Source organism: Bufo bufo, chromosome 3 (genome assembly GCF_905171765.1).
Source record: "Bufo bufo chromosome 3, aBufBuf1.1, whole genome shotgun sequence".
NCBI classification, from domain to species: Eukaryota; Metazoa; Chordata; class Amphibia; order Anura; family Bufonidae; genus Bufo; species Bufo bufo.
This window is the reverse complement of record NC_053391.1, coordinates 173,672,598-173,684,629: the sequence shown is the minus strand read 5'-3', so window position 1 is coordinate 173,684,629 and position 12,032 is coordinate 173,672,598. Positions and strand designations below refer to the sequence as shown.

The 12,032-nt window shown below is 40.5% G+C and overlaps 1 protein-coding gene across 3 annotated transcripts in view; it reads right to left on the bottom strand.

Annotated features, from left to right (window-relative positions):
* TBL1X (transducin beta like 1 X-linked) overlaps positions 1–11,108 on the bottom strand; it is a 365,710-nt gene extending 354,602 nt beyond the window's left edge. For 2 of the 3 annotated variants that reach the window (XM_040423758.1, XM_040423761.1), the window contains exons 1-2: positions 10,778–11,108; positions 9,607–9,753 (exon numbers count right to left, since the gene is read on the bottom strand). The gene's annotated coding sequence lies outside the window, so the exon portion shown is untranslated. Of the gene's footprint in view, positions 1–9,606; positions 10,102–10,777 lie in introns of those variants that run through there. The other variant, XM_040423759.1, reaches the window with a different exon arrangement.
* Between the last annotated feature and the right edge of the window lie 924 nt (positions 11,109–12,032).

The following is a 12,032-nucleotide window of genomic DNA, read 5'->3' as shown; positions in this document are numbered from 1 at the left end:
ATTAAGGCAGTCGGCTAGCCCTTTATTCTCTTCTACATACCTTCCGTCCTTTGTTTTTAATTTAGTTATTCCTTGTTTTAATTTCCTTTTTTCATTTATATATCTGAAGAATGTCTTATCCCCTTTTTTCATAGACTGAGCTAGTTTTTCTTCTGCCTGCGCTTTAGAAGTTCTTATAACTTGCTTGGCCTCTCTCTGCCTAATCTTGTAGATTTCCTTATCTTCATTGCTCTGGGTTTTTTTAAAATTACAAAATGCTAGCTTTTTATTTTTAATGATTTGGGCCACTTCTGCTGAGTACCACAGTGGTCTCTTCCTTTTTTTGCTTTTACTGACAAGTCTAATGCAATTTTCTGTTGCCTTCAATAATGCACCTTTTAAGTAGTCCCATTTCTCCTGGACTCCATGTAATCCGTTTATGACTAATTTCATTTTTGAAAAGTCTGTTTTTCTAAAGTCTAAAACTTTTGTTTTTGTGTGGTGGGACTCTTTCACAGTTCTTATATTAAACCACACTGACTGGTGATCACTAGATCCCAAGGTTTCGCCTACAATGACATCATATACCGAATCCCCATTTGTGAATACCAAATCCAAAATGGCCTCCCTCCGGGTTGGCTCCACAACCACTTGTTGTAGAGATAACCCCAGTAGGGAATTTAGAATATCTGTACTCCTGGTAGAACTTGCTATTTTGGTTTTCCAGTTTATATCTGGAAGATTGAAATCTCCCATAATGATAACTTCTCCTTTCATTGTCATTTTAGCTATTTCTTCAACTAGTAGATCATCTAGTTCTTTAACTTGACCAGGTGGTCTATATATCACACCTACACGAGTTACGGCATGGTTTGCAAACTGCAACGTAACCCAAACTGACTCTATGTTGGCCTCACCAACTTGTATTAGGTTAGATTTAATGCTATCTTTCACATACAGGGCCACTCCTCCTCCTTTCTTGCCTTCTCTGTCTCTTCTGTATAAAGAGTACCCTGTCTGTATAAAGAGTACCCTGCATGGGTATATGTAAAAATACACCCCAAAACACATTGCCCTACTTCTTCTGAGTACGGCGATACCACATGTGTGACACTTCTTTGCAGCCTAGGTGCGTAAAGGGGCCGAAAGTCCAACGAGTACCTTTAGGCTTTACAGGGTTGCTCACAATTTAGCCCCGCCCAAAATGCCAGAACAGTAAACACACCCCACAAATGACCCCATTTCGGAAAGTAGACACCCCAAGGTATTCACTGAGGGGCATAGTGAGTCCGTGGGAGATTTTATTATTTTTTGCCAGAAGTTAGCAGAAATGGAAACTTTATTATTTTATTTATTTTCTCAGAAATGTCATTTTCCGCTAACTTGTGAATTTTTTTTTTATCATACATGAACTCACCATGCCCCTCCGCGAATACTTTGGGGTTGTCTTCTTTCTAAAATGTGGTCATTTGGGGGGTATTTATACTATCCTGGCATTCTAGCACCTCAAGAAACATGACAGGTGCTCAGAAAGTCAGAGCTGCTTCAAAATGCGGAAATTCACATTTTTGTACCATAGTTTGTAAATGCTATAACTTTTGCGCAAACCAATAAATATACACTTATTGGATTTTTTTTTTATCAAAGACATGTAGCACAATAAATTCTGACACAAACTTGTATAGAAATGTAATTATATTTGAACAATTTAACCAGAGAAAGTTAAAAATACACTTTTTTTGAGAAAATTGCGGCCTATTTTGATTAATATCGGAAAAACGAAAAATCTTAGCAGCAATCAAATACCATCAAAAGAAAGCTGTATTTGTGAGAAGAAAAGGAGGTAAAATTCATTTGAGTGGTAAGTTGTATGACCGAGCAATAAACCGTGAAACTAGTGTAGTGCAGAATTGGAAAAAGTGGTCTGGTCATTAAGGGGGTTTAAGCTAGGGGGGCTGAGGGAAGGGGCTCTCCAGGAATTAAGAAAATGAAAATACTTAAATATTACTTTATTATAAATATGTTCCCAAATACCTTTCATTAGTTATAATGGCTCATTTTGTCTGGGGAGCAACCATTAGGAGAAACAAAATGCCCGCCGTCCTATTAGTACAGATAGAACCTGTCCTAATCACACAGGAGGACAAGTTACTTCACGACACTGATCTAAAGAGCTGCCTCATCATCCTCTCTGCTCTGCTTGTCAGGGATTATCAATCACCCTGAATACAGTTTAATATGATCTTCAGCTGAATCTATGTAGGAATGGAGTTTATAAGACATGAAGTACAGGGAGGAGGTGGGGATGTGGATAATGAGCAGCAGCACTTGTATGCAGTCTCCATTACCTCACATTACCACTGTCTGTCCTGTCTGTACTCTCTGTACTTCATGTCTCCTCCATTCCTATAAAGATTCAGCTGAAGTTCTTATCATCTGTAATCAGGATCATAATCCCTGACAAGCAGGAGAGGAGGATGAGGCAACTCTTTACGTCAGTGTTTTGAAGTAACTTGTGTAAGTCCTCCTGTGTGATTAGGACAGGTTGTGTCTGTACTTATAGCACGGTGACCATTTTGTTTCTCCTAATGATTGTTTCCCAAACAAAACGAACCATTATAACTAATGAAAGGTATTTGGGAATATATTTATAATAAAGTTATATTTAAGTATTTTCATTTTCTTAATTCCTGGAGAACCCCTTTAAGGTTCCTATAATTATATCCAAACAGAGAATTAATAGGATTAGAACCAGCTTAAACCATGGCTTCTTAACATTTTTCTACTAAGGTCTCACCTGTTAGAAAAATGTTTCCTGAGCAATTGGTCACACTACATGGCAAAATTATACTGTTCCGATTGTTGCAAAAATCTTTTATATAAAGTTTTCCCCCTCCCATTATACGTGATGATAGGATAGTGAAGCATTTTATACTTGAATGATAATTTTTCAACTTTTCTCTCACTTCTTTTTAGAGTTGAGAAAGTGAGGTGATGTATATTCAGAAAGGTAGGGCTAGCAAGTGGTGCAAAAAGTAGAAAAACTCTCAAAACAGGTATAGATTTAATCTTCTGTTTTAAAGGCAGTCCAGGGTGCCACTCCTAATGATATTGGCACATTATATTGACTAGCATATGGAATTTTGTGCTTAATAAATTCCCCCATAGTGTTTAATCAATAATACCTGGAATATATTACCATAGTACCCGAACTGTGTATAACCAAACAAGCTAACAGTGGTCAATTTGACCTCATTAGAGAGAAGCTAATTTCTCGAAATTCGTTTTGTGTCCAAATTGTCAAATTATTATTTTTTTTTATTCATGTCTGAATCGATTCTACATGAGTTAAAGTTGCTCCAAATTGCCCCCAAAATTGATATAACACCCTCTAGTGTCCTAGGATGAAAAGATGTTATCTATTTTTGTTAATTTTTTATTAATTTTCGCTCTCTCTTCCCCTCCCGATGCTCTTGAATGCATAGGCCGCAATAGCCACTAACACTACGGGTAAATGCACCTTTCAGTGTGTTAAACAGTGTGTTTAAAAACACACTGCATCATTGAATGTGTTATGCTTTTTCATATTAGAAAGCTTTCAAAAATTGTCACTTATTGGGGGCAGATGGTGTTTAAACACACATAGTGTTAAGGAAAGAAAAACTATGGCTTGTTGGTACCAAGCATCCAAAAATTATACTTCTGCCCCTGTTTAAACTCGTACACATGTTAATGTCAAATGAAAGAGTGGCTTGTTCTACACAAGCATCCAAAATTATGCCTTAATGGGGGCTGAACGAGGAGCAGCAGCAGTACAGTGTGGATGTGGAAAGGTTAAGGTAATAGTGGCATATGGCCACAACAGTAGCTACAGCGGTAGCAGTACAACATGGAACAAACAGGGCAATAAATGTGTGTGCAGCTCTTTAGGGTTACTAGTAGTAGTGGTGCATACTGTGTAGTAGTAATGGTAGTGGCAGTATGGGTAATGAAAGTGGCAGTAAGGAATTAGCAGCTGCAGCTGTGGTGGTAGTGGCAGCAGCAACCATACTGTAAAGAACATGATGGTATGCAGACATACAGTGGCATGATTTGGCAGCAGCAGCCATACGATACAGAACATGATGGTAGAAAGGCAGATAGCGGCAATGGCATGATGGTGCATCATCAGCAAGGGCAGATTTAGTCATCGATCTCAGCAAGAGGAGTGAGAAAATTCTCACAAATCCATACCTTGTTCATTTTGACAAAGTTGTAATGTTGTAATATTTTGTATACTGGCGAAGTACAACTTCATCCATTTTGGTGTGACAATGCTCCCTGCCATGCCGAAAATCCTCTCTGACATAATACTAGAGGCTGGGCAACAAAGAACAGAGAGGCCAGTTTGCGTCACTGTTCCAGTATGCCTTCCCAAGGAACACAGGGGGGTCAGGGAACACAGTATGCACTGGAGAAAGGTCAGAATCCAGGTAAGGAGTTAACCTGGGTGTTGAAGCAGTACATCTCCATTTGCGGATTTGCCTCAGGCTGGCGTGGCACATAAACAAATTGTTCCATCATATTATTGTCACTGAATTGCGTGCCACAGTTTTGGCTGTTTGTGGTAGTAGAGACAGCAGGAGAAGAGTGACTCTGGAAGGGTTGTAAAGGGGCCTCAGACAAGTTGGTGGGGGTGGGGGTGTTTCTTGGTAATAAAGTAAGATGGCCTTCCTTTCAGCAAGAGGCAAACATTCCCCCGTTTTGCTGCTTTTATAATGAGGGTCTAAAAACATGGCTATCCAGCAATCATCAGATTGCTTGATGTGAATCATACGCTTGTCATTACATAAGCAAGCAACATACGGCTTGCCATTCTGGCCATTGTGCCTGAGGACCCAGTTCTGTCCAGCTTTACCCCCCCCCCCCCATTGAGATGATTGTCACCATGGCCAGTGTCATTATTGTCATCACCCTCCCGCTCCTTCACTACCAACTCTTCTCTTTAAGTGGGACCTTCTCCTTATTGGTTCCCAACAGCTACAGGGTGGCTAGCAAGATACATTGCATAATTAAATTGATAATGTGCACCATGCAGGGAGCATGTGTTATTTCCCCCAAATTCTGCAGAACTTCAATGTTCCTGCCATTGTTTCTGACCACCTTGCCCAGTTGGAGTTGTTGGAGAAACAGCCAGTGAAATGTTTGCTGCACTTTAGTAAGTGATCAGCTCTGTTGTTAGTATTACCCAGGCCGATCAGCTCTAACACAGCATGGCAACTCTGCACTTTACACATATGATATGAGCGGCGTTGGGAGGAGGCGGCTGCAGAGTCGGCGTGCTGGATATGGTAACACCATTTTCACTTTCTGCTACTTTACTTTGCCCCTTTTTTCTATTTTTGTATTCAATTTTTATTTATTTTTTTACTCCACTACTACTCAGGTGCTCAAGGGGCATTGCTAGTACTACTGCTTTTTTCTGCTAAGGTGTTCCATTTGTTGTGGCTTGCTGCCTCTGCGGCTACCTTGTGGTCCTCATTTGGGGGGTTTTCTATTGCTGCTAACTCTTTCTATGTATTTTAATAAGTATTTATTATGTATTCAATAAAGATGCTTTGTCATTTATTTTGAATGGAGGTTGACAATTATTTATGTAGGTAGTTGTTCAGGGCATATTGGTTCCTCCAGCTATATATAGGCATCCAAATTAGTTTTTATTTTTTGGTGTCATGACATATGATATGAGGTAATACCCTGTTTCTGTTAGGAACAGGAGGGTATCCGTGAAAGGGGACATGGAGTAGGCAGATAAGTGCCTGAGGACCAGACAAACACAAATATGGAGTTGTCAATAGGACCTGGACTTGTTGCTGCCTCTCTGCTGCCCCGAAAAACATTGAGCTAGTGGGCCATCAAAAACATGTACTGTCCTGGCAAGTAGCAGCTGCTTCAGTTGTCCACAGTGGTGTGGACCCTGCTACACAATCAGAATGGCAACAATTAAACAATTGTTCTGGAAAAAAATGGACAGTTGGGCAGTATGAATATCATACAGCAGAATAAAAATTTTATGAATATGCAGAACTGTGCCATCATTACCACAACTAAGTGGTACAGCAGCATCTGCACCTCTAGCAATCTGACCAGTTGAGAGTTCAGCTTGCACACAAGTTAATTACTGGTCGAGAATAGTTTTCTCATGGCCACACATTCCGTTATCGATGTCAGGCGATGAACAGGTGGAGAAGCAGCTGATGATGGTACTGCTTGGGAATTTGGTATGGCTGCCACAAAGAAAATCAGGAGTAGAAGGACAGCCTTGATTTAATTCTGAATGCTGGTTCTATTTTCCCAAAGAGATAGAGGCAGCCGAGCTTGGCCTCCTTCTGGCATGTTTTGAGAAGGCGCCAACAGTATCAACAGCATAAATAGTTCCCGAGCTGACCACAATAGAAGAAGATCTGGCCCTGAAAGTTTTTTGGGGAGACGTTGCCAATAATTGTGATGCCACTTTTATCATACAGTGATATGTCATTATGGGCTCCATAAAGAATCCATGCTCTTTATTTGCCTCAAGTGCCACTATTTTTACCACTGTCCCTACCGCCACCACAATGGCTACAAGTGGAACTACTACTAATAGTTCTGTTTGGATGGCTGGTGCTGCTACTAAACACATTCTGACTTGCGGATGATCAGGCCCGGACCTTTTGTTTTGCACTCTTCCATTTCCCAGACATCTTATTTTGAGGCCTATAAATAAAAAGTTGGATTTGGTACACACAATTATTAAATGGTCCTGGCAAATTGCAAGTGTTTCTTCTGTAATTTAAAGACATAGGTTTAATTAAATGTCCTGAATCCCTCACCTTCCACAAAGACACTGCACATTACTTAGTAATAAGAATTGACATTGGTAATAATGCAATTTATGCAGTGAAACGTATTTGAACTACATGTTCTGATACCATAATATCAGTCCTTCACTAAAATACATGTGTGACAATGCCATTTTTTTGCAGTGATGTGAAACGTTGTGATGCAGTAATGCCTTCACTAACACGGTTTTAATTAGCGTTACTGATATGAAATGCATTTTCTGCTGTATCCTATCTGCCTGTTATCTTGCAGCAATGTACAACACGTTTAGTAACACGGCTATGATAATGACATTATGATTGCCTATTATTATTGCAGTAAAATAATTGAAACACGCATTTACTAAAATTCGGGTTTGACTGCATTTTTTTGCAGTGATGCTGCTGACTGACTTTTGGGGTGGCGTCACTGCTGCATGGGACCTATTAAGAGATTCTAGGATTTGTCCACTTTTTTTCAGACCCCCTCCCCCGCGTGGCCGGACCGGCGGTGATGATCATACTTACCTGATCCCTAGTATTGGGTTCTGGCCCTGTCATTCCACTTCCAGCCCTGCAGGTTTTAGGTCTCCTCCCCACAGTGAGGCATCTGAGCACAGCAGCCAATGACTGGCCACAGTAGACAGCGGTTTCTCGGAAGGCTCTTTCAAAGAAAGACCTTTAGTTCACAAACAATCTTTCTTTGAACTAAAGATCTTTTGTCCGATTATCAAATGAAAATATTAAACAAGGCCGACTTTTTTTTTCTGACGATAACGGTCTTCTGTTCATTGTTAAATTTTACCAGACAAATGTTAGTTTTGGTTGAAATTGTCCACTTTAATCAACTTTAGAGTAAGGCCTCATGCACACAACCGTTTTTTTTTGCGGTCCGCAAAACGGATTTCCGTTGTTCCGTGATCCGTGACCGTTTTTTCTTCCGTGGGTGTTCCTTGATTTTTGGAGGATCCACGGCCATGAAGGAAAAAGTCATTTTGGTGTCCGCCTGGTTGTGCGGAGCCAAATGGATCCGTCCTGACTTACAATGCAAGTCAATGGGGACGGATCAGTTTGACGTTGACACAATATGGTGCAATTGCAAACGGATCCGTCCCCCATTGACTTTCAATGTAAAGTCAGGAGTCCCTATTATACCATCGGATCGGAGTTTTCTCCAATCCGATGGTATATTTTAACTTGAAGTGTCCCCATTACCATGGGAACACCTCTATGTTAGAATATACCATCGGATTTGAGTTAGATCGTGAAACTCAGATCCGACAGTATATTCTAACACAGAGGCGTTCCCATAGTGATGAGGACGCTTCAAGTTAGAATATACAGAGAACTGTGTAATAACTGCCCCCTGCTGCCTGGCAGCACCCGATCTCTTACAGGGGGCTGTGATCCGCACAATTAACCCCTCAGGTGCCGCACCGTCTGTGTGAAAGTAGCCTACGGCCACGGATCACGGACTCGGATGCCAATCTTGTGTGCATCCGTGTTTTTTCACGGACCCATTGACTTGAATGGGTCCGTGAACCGTTGTGTGTCAAAAAAATAGGACAGGTCATATTTTTTTGACGGACAGGAAACACGGATCACGGCCGCAGATGAACAACTGTGCATTTTCCGAGTTTTCAACGGACCCATTGAAAGTCAATGGGTCCGCAGAAAATCACAGAAAACGGAACAACGGCCATGGATGCACACAACGGTCGTGTGCATGAGGCCTAATGTGTATGGCGGTCTTAAGGCTCGCTTCAGATCTACATTCAGTAAATTCAGTATCCTCTTTGGGCAGAATGGCAGACTACTGGGATTATGTATCCGGCATAGCCGGACATTGCCAGGGCCTGCTGGATCCCCATTCGCTATAATGGGATCCATCAGGTTTTCTTGCAAGTTTCCGGCATAAATGTCTGCCAGAACAGACTACCTGATTTACCGAACGCTGATGTAGACTTCAAGTGCAATACCAACATTCCAAAACCAAAACCAAACATCAATATAAATTAAAAAAATCTAAAAAAAGATTACTTGAGAGCTACAAGATGCAACAAGTTGCCTTTTCTTCTTGTCAAAGTGCAACATAAATAACAAGTAACAACATGCATTGTGGTCTACCCATTTGCATTGTAAATGTGGTACATGAGCTGATTCAAGGGTGGTGCTTCCGGTACACAAAACCATAACAACTCCATGGGCAACAGAACTAGAAAAAAAGACTATTGTAGAACATTCTGACATTTGACGTAAGGGATCAAACGCTGTCTAACACGCAGCCCATGAATGGGATTCCCCTCCCCCCACTCCAGGGCTTGAGGAAACTCCACACATACACACACCATCTGCAATGTGAATACCTGGCATTTTTACAGTTTTTTTTTTTAACTCTCCTCAGGAAAATAAATATATGAACAATAAGCCAATGCACTACCATACTTGGCAAAATCCACCCTCCATTTCTTCTTCAGATACCAAATTATAAATTATGAAGCACAGCAACATTATCTCATCCCAGGACCAAAACATTACTACCTCTTATGAGTTATTTTCCATTTTTCTACATGTACAGGAAACATTCAGGGATAAAAGCATGCATACAGACTAAAATCCCTGGAACTGCTGTGGAGTATGTTGGTGCTATATGGATATATATGTAGATAATGATTATAATACAACCTGATACTTTACATATAGGAAGATACTGAGCTCTGGTTAAAGAAATTGGAGGAGGGGAAGAAGGGTATAAACTCGGCACAAATGAGTGGGTAATCTCACTTACCTCACACTAGATGTGGTCTAAAAAGAGACAGCTTTGTAGTTCCGAAAAAGCAGGCTGGATCAACTTCTTGCTGGGAACAACACTTCTAGTCCATTGACTTTCCTTTCTTCCTATAAACTCTGCATGATAACTCTTCTCGTGTAGATCCTGGGGTCACAAACCACAATATCAGCCAAAGATCCACCAAAGTTTCAAGCCCAAAAAAAATATGTTAAAAATCACCCAAGAAAATAATTTTCAAAAATCCTCCAAAAGTCTCCAAAAAGAGTGGGAAGTTTTGCCTTTATTAGAACTGTTATATCTGGTGATATGGTGATTGGGTCATTCAATATTTTTTTCTTGCTGTGGCTATGAGAATACACGGCTAACTAGTTCATTAGCAGAGTTAGTTAGTCTGTGTTTGTGTGTGAGTGAAGCTCCCACAGACACAGCAGCAGCAGCTAGAAGAGGGGGGGAAGAGAGAGAGGAGCGAGGGAGAGAGACTGGCAGGGGAAAAAAAAGATCCACACACATACAGAAACTGAGACACCGAGCCAGTGACCTCCTAGAGAAAAAAAAAAAAAAAAAAACACCAATTGACCTCAACTAGTGATAAAATAACAAACGCCTTCCCATATATATCCTTTCCTCCACACACCTATGGTCATGATTGTAAGATTGTCCATGTGTACGCCTCATCTTTACACCCAAAACACAGCATTTCGGAGGTAAAAGCAAAGGTCAACGTGCAAAAATCCATCTACAATCAATTATTACTGCACTGATCATGAATAAAATGGGGATAGGTACAGTCCCTAAGCTTTGAGATTTCAATAGGCTCCAGTGGGGGGGAGGGGAATATATGAATGTGTATATTAAAATCAACTAATATCAATGTTTGGGCATAAATCGCAAAATCGAATTCTATTTTTTAGACACAGTGGTATGCCCGCATCGATCTATAGATACACATATGTATACAGTACATAGAAATATAATATATATTGCAAAACATCATGAGCATTTAGAGCATAGACATTTCAAATATAAGCGTGTAATAAGATATACATCATATACAGTATATATATATATATACATGGTGGCTTGAATGGCATAGCACACAGTGACCCATGTGATATGAACGCTCCATGTCTTTTTTCACATACACAAATAGGAAAATTGGTGAACTTACAGCATCTCCATAATTGGGATTCAGCAGGACGGATTACACTAAAAATTGTTTTTCAAAGTCTTATTTTTCAGCAGATTTTGTCTACGACCCTGGTCTGGCTCTTAACGGGTTAGCACGTTTGTCTTTGATCCTTACACATTACCGTGAAAGGAGAAAACAAATAATAAAAGAAAGAGAGAAGAAAGCCTTAAAAAGCAAGCATAAGTACATGATGCAACATTGCCCTGATTACATGTGCTTCCCTTCCCCCATCGCCGGCTGGTGGGAGTGCTGTTTTTTCCGCCTGTAGGGTCACATTGTGGTTGATTGATTCTCCTTTCGCCTTGCTCAGTCATTCAGATTTGGAAAGTAAATAACAAGTTGACATCATTACAGCTCTCTGCATTACTGTGACACATTCCTCCGCTACCACGCAACGTCTAATAGAAGCGCATCAAAACAGGAATTGCAGCCTTGTGATTCCAATTGTGCAGTTTAAGGCGGTTGGATTTCTATTCCCGCTGTAAAAGCTTCAGGGTTTAAGATGTGTTTTTCATCACGTATCAAGGTTATTCCCTGGGTTTTGCTATTAAATCGAGAAATAAAATACATTTCGGCTACAACTACATAAAAAACTGATATGAACCCGATGAAAACAAGGGGTTGAGTGAGAGGTAAACCAGTTTTTATGAGGACGGGGCAACGTATGGTTTAACAGATATATGTACGCTTATCGTAGACCGTTTACTTGATATATGGAAATGGATGGAAGTACTAATGCCCACCGGGCACAGTACAATAGGTGTGGGGCGCAATTACGGCTTGGATGAATAATTGTGACCAAGCTGGGTAACCATCAAGCTGTTGGCTTCAACAAAGAGTCTTCATCCTAGAAGCAATGGCCCTGATGCCCATTGACAAAAGAAGGTCACCATGCACCCCATGCTCAATCATATCTTTGTGTACTCTGATCCTAAATGTGAAGCCAACCCTAAGAAAATGGGTACAAGGCATTGATAAATGACAATATATTGCAAGTTATTATCTACAATTAAGTTAATGTCAGCAGATCCCACTGAAATAATCCCCTGACAGAAGATGTCCAGGGGAAAAGAGATTCAGGCATGTGAGATGTCAACCTCAGATTCGTTGTTGTACCTAGAGATAAGTGTCTGGCAGAAGCTTGTCTCTCTCTCTTGCCCCTAAGATAAACCCATTCATTTTCTTAAAATTTCTGTACGCAATCAATTGGCATCCCCGAAAGACAATTTACCAA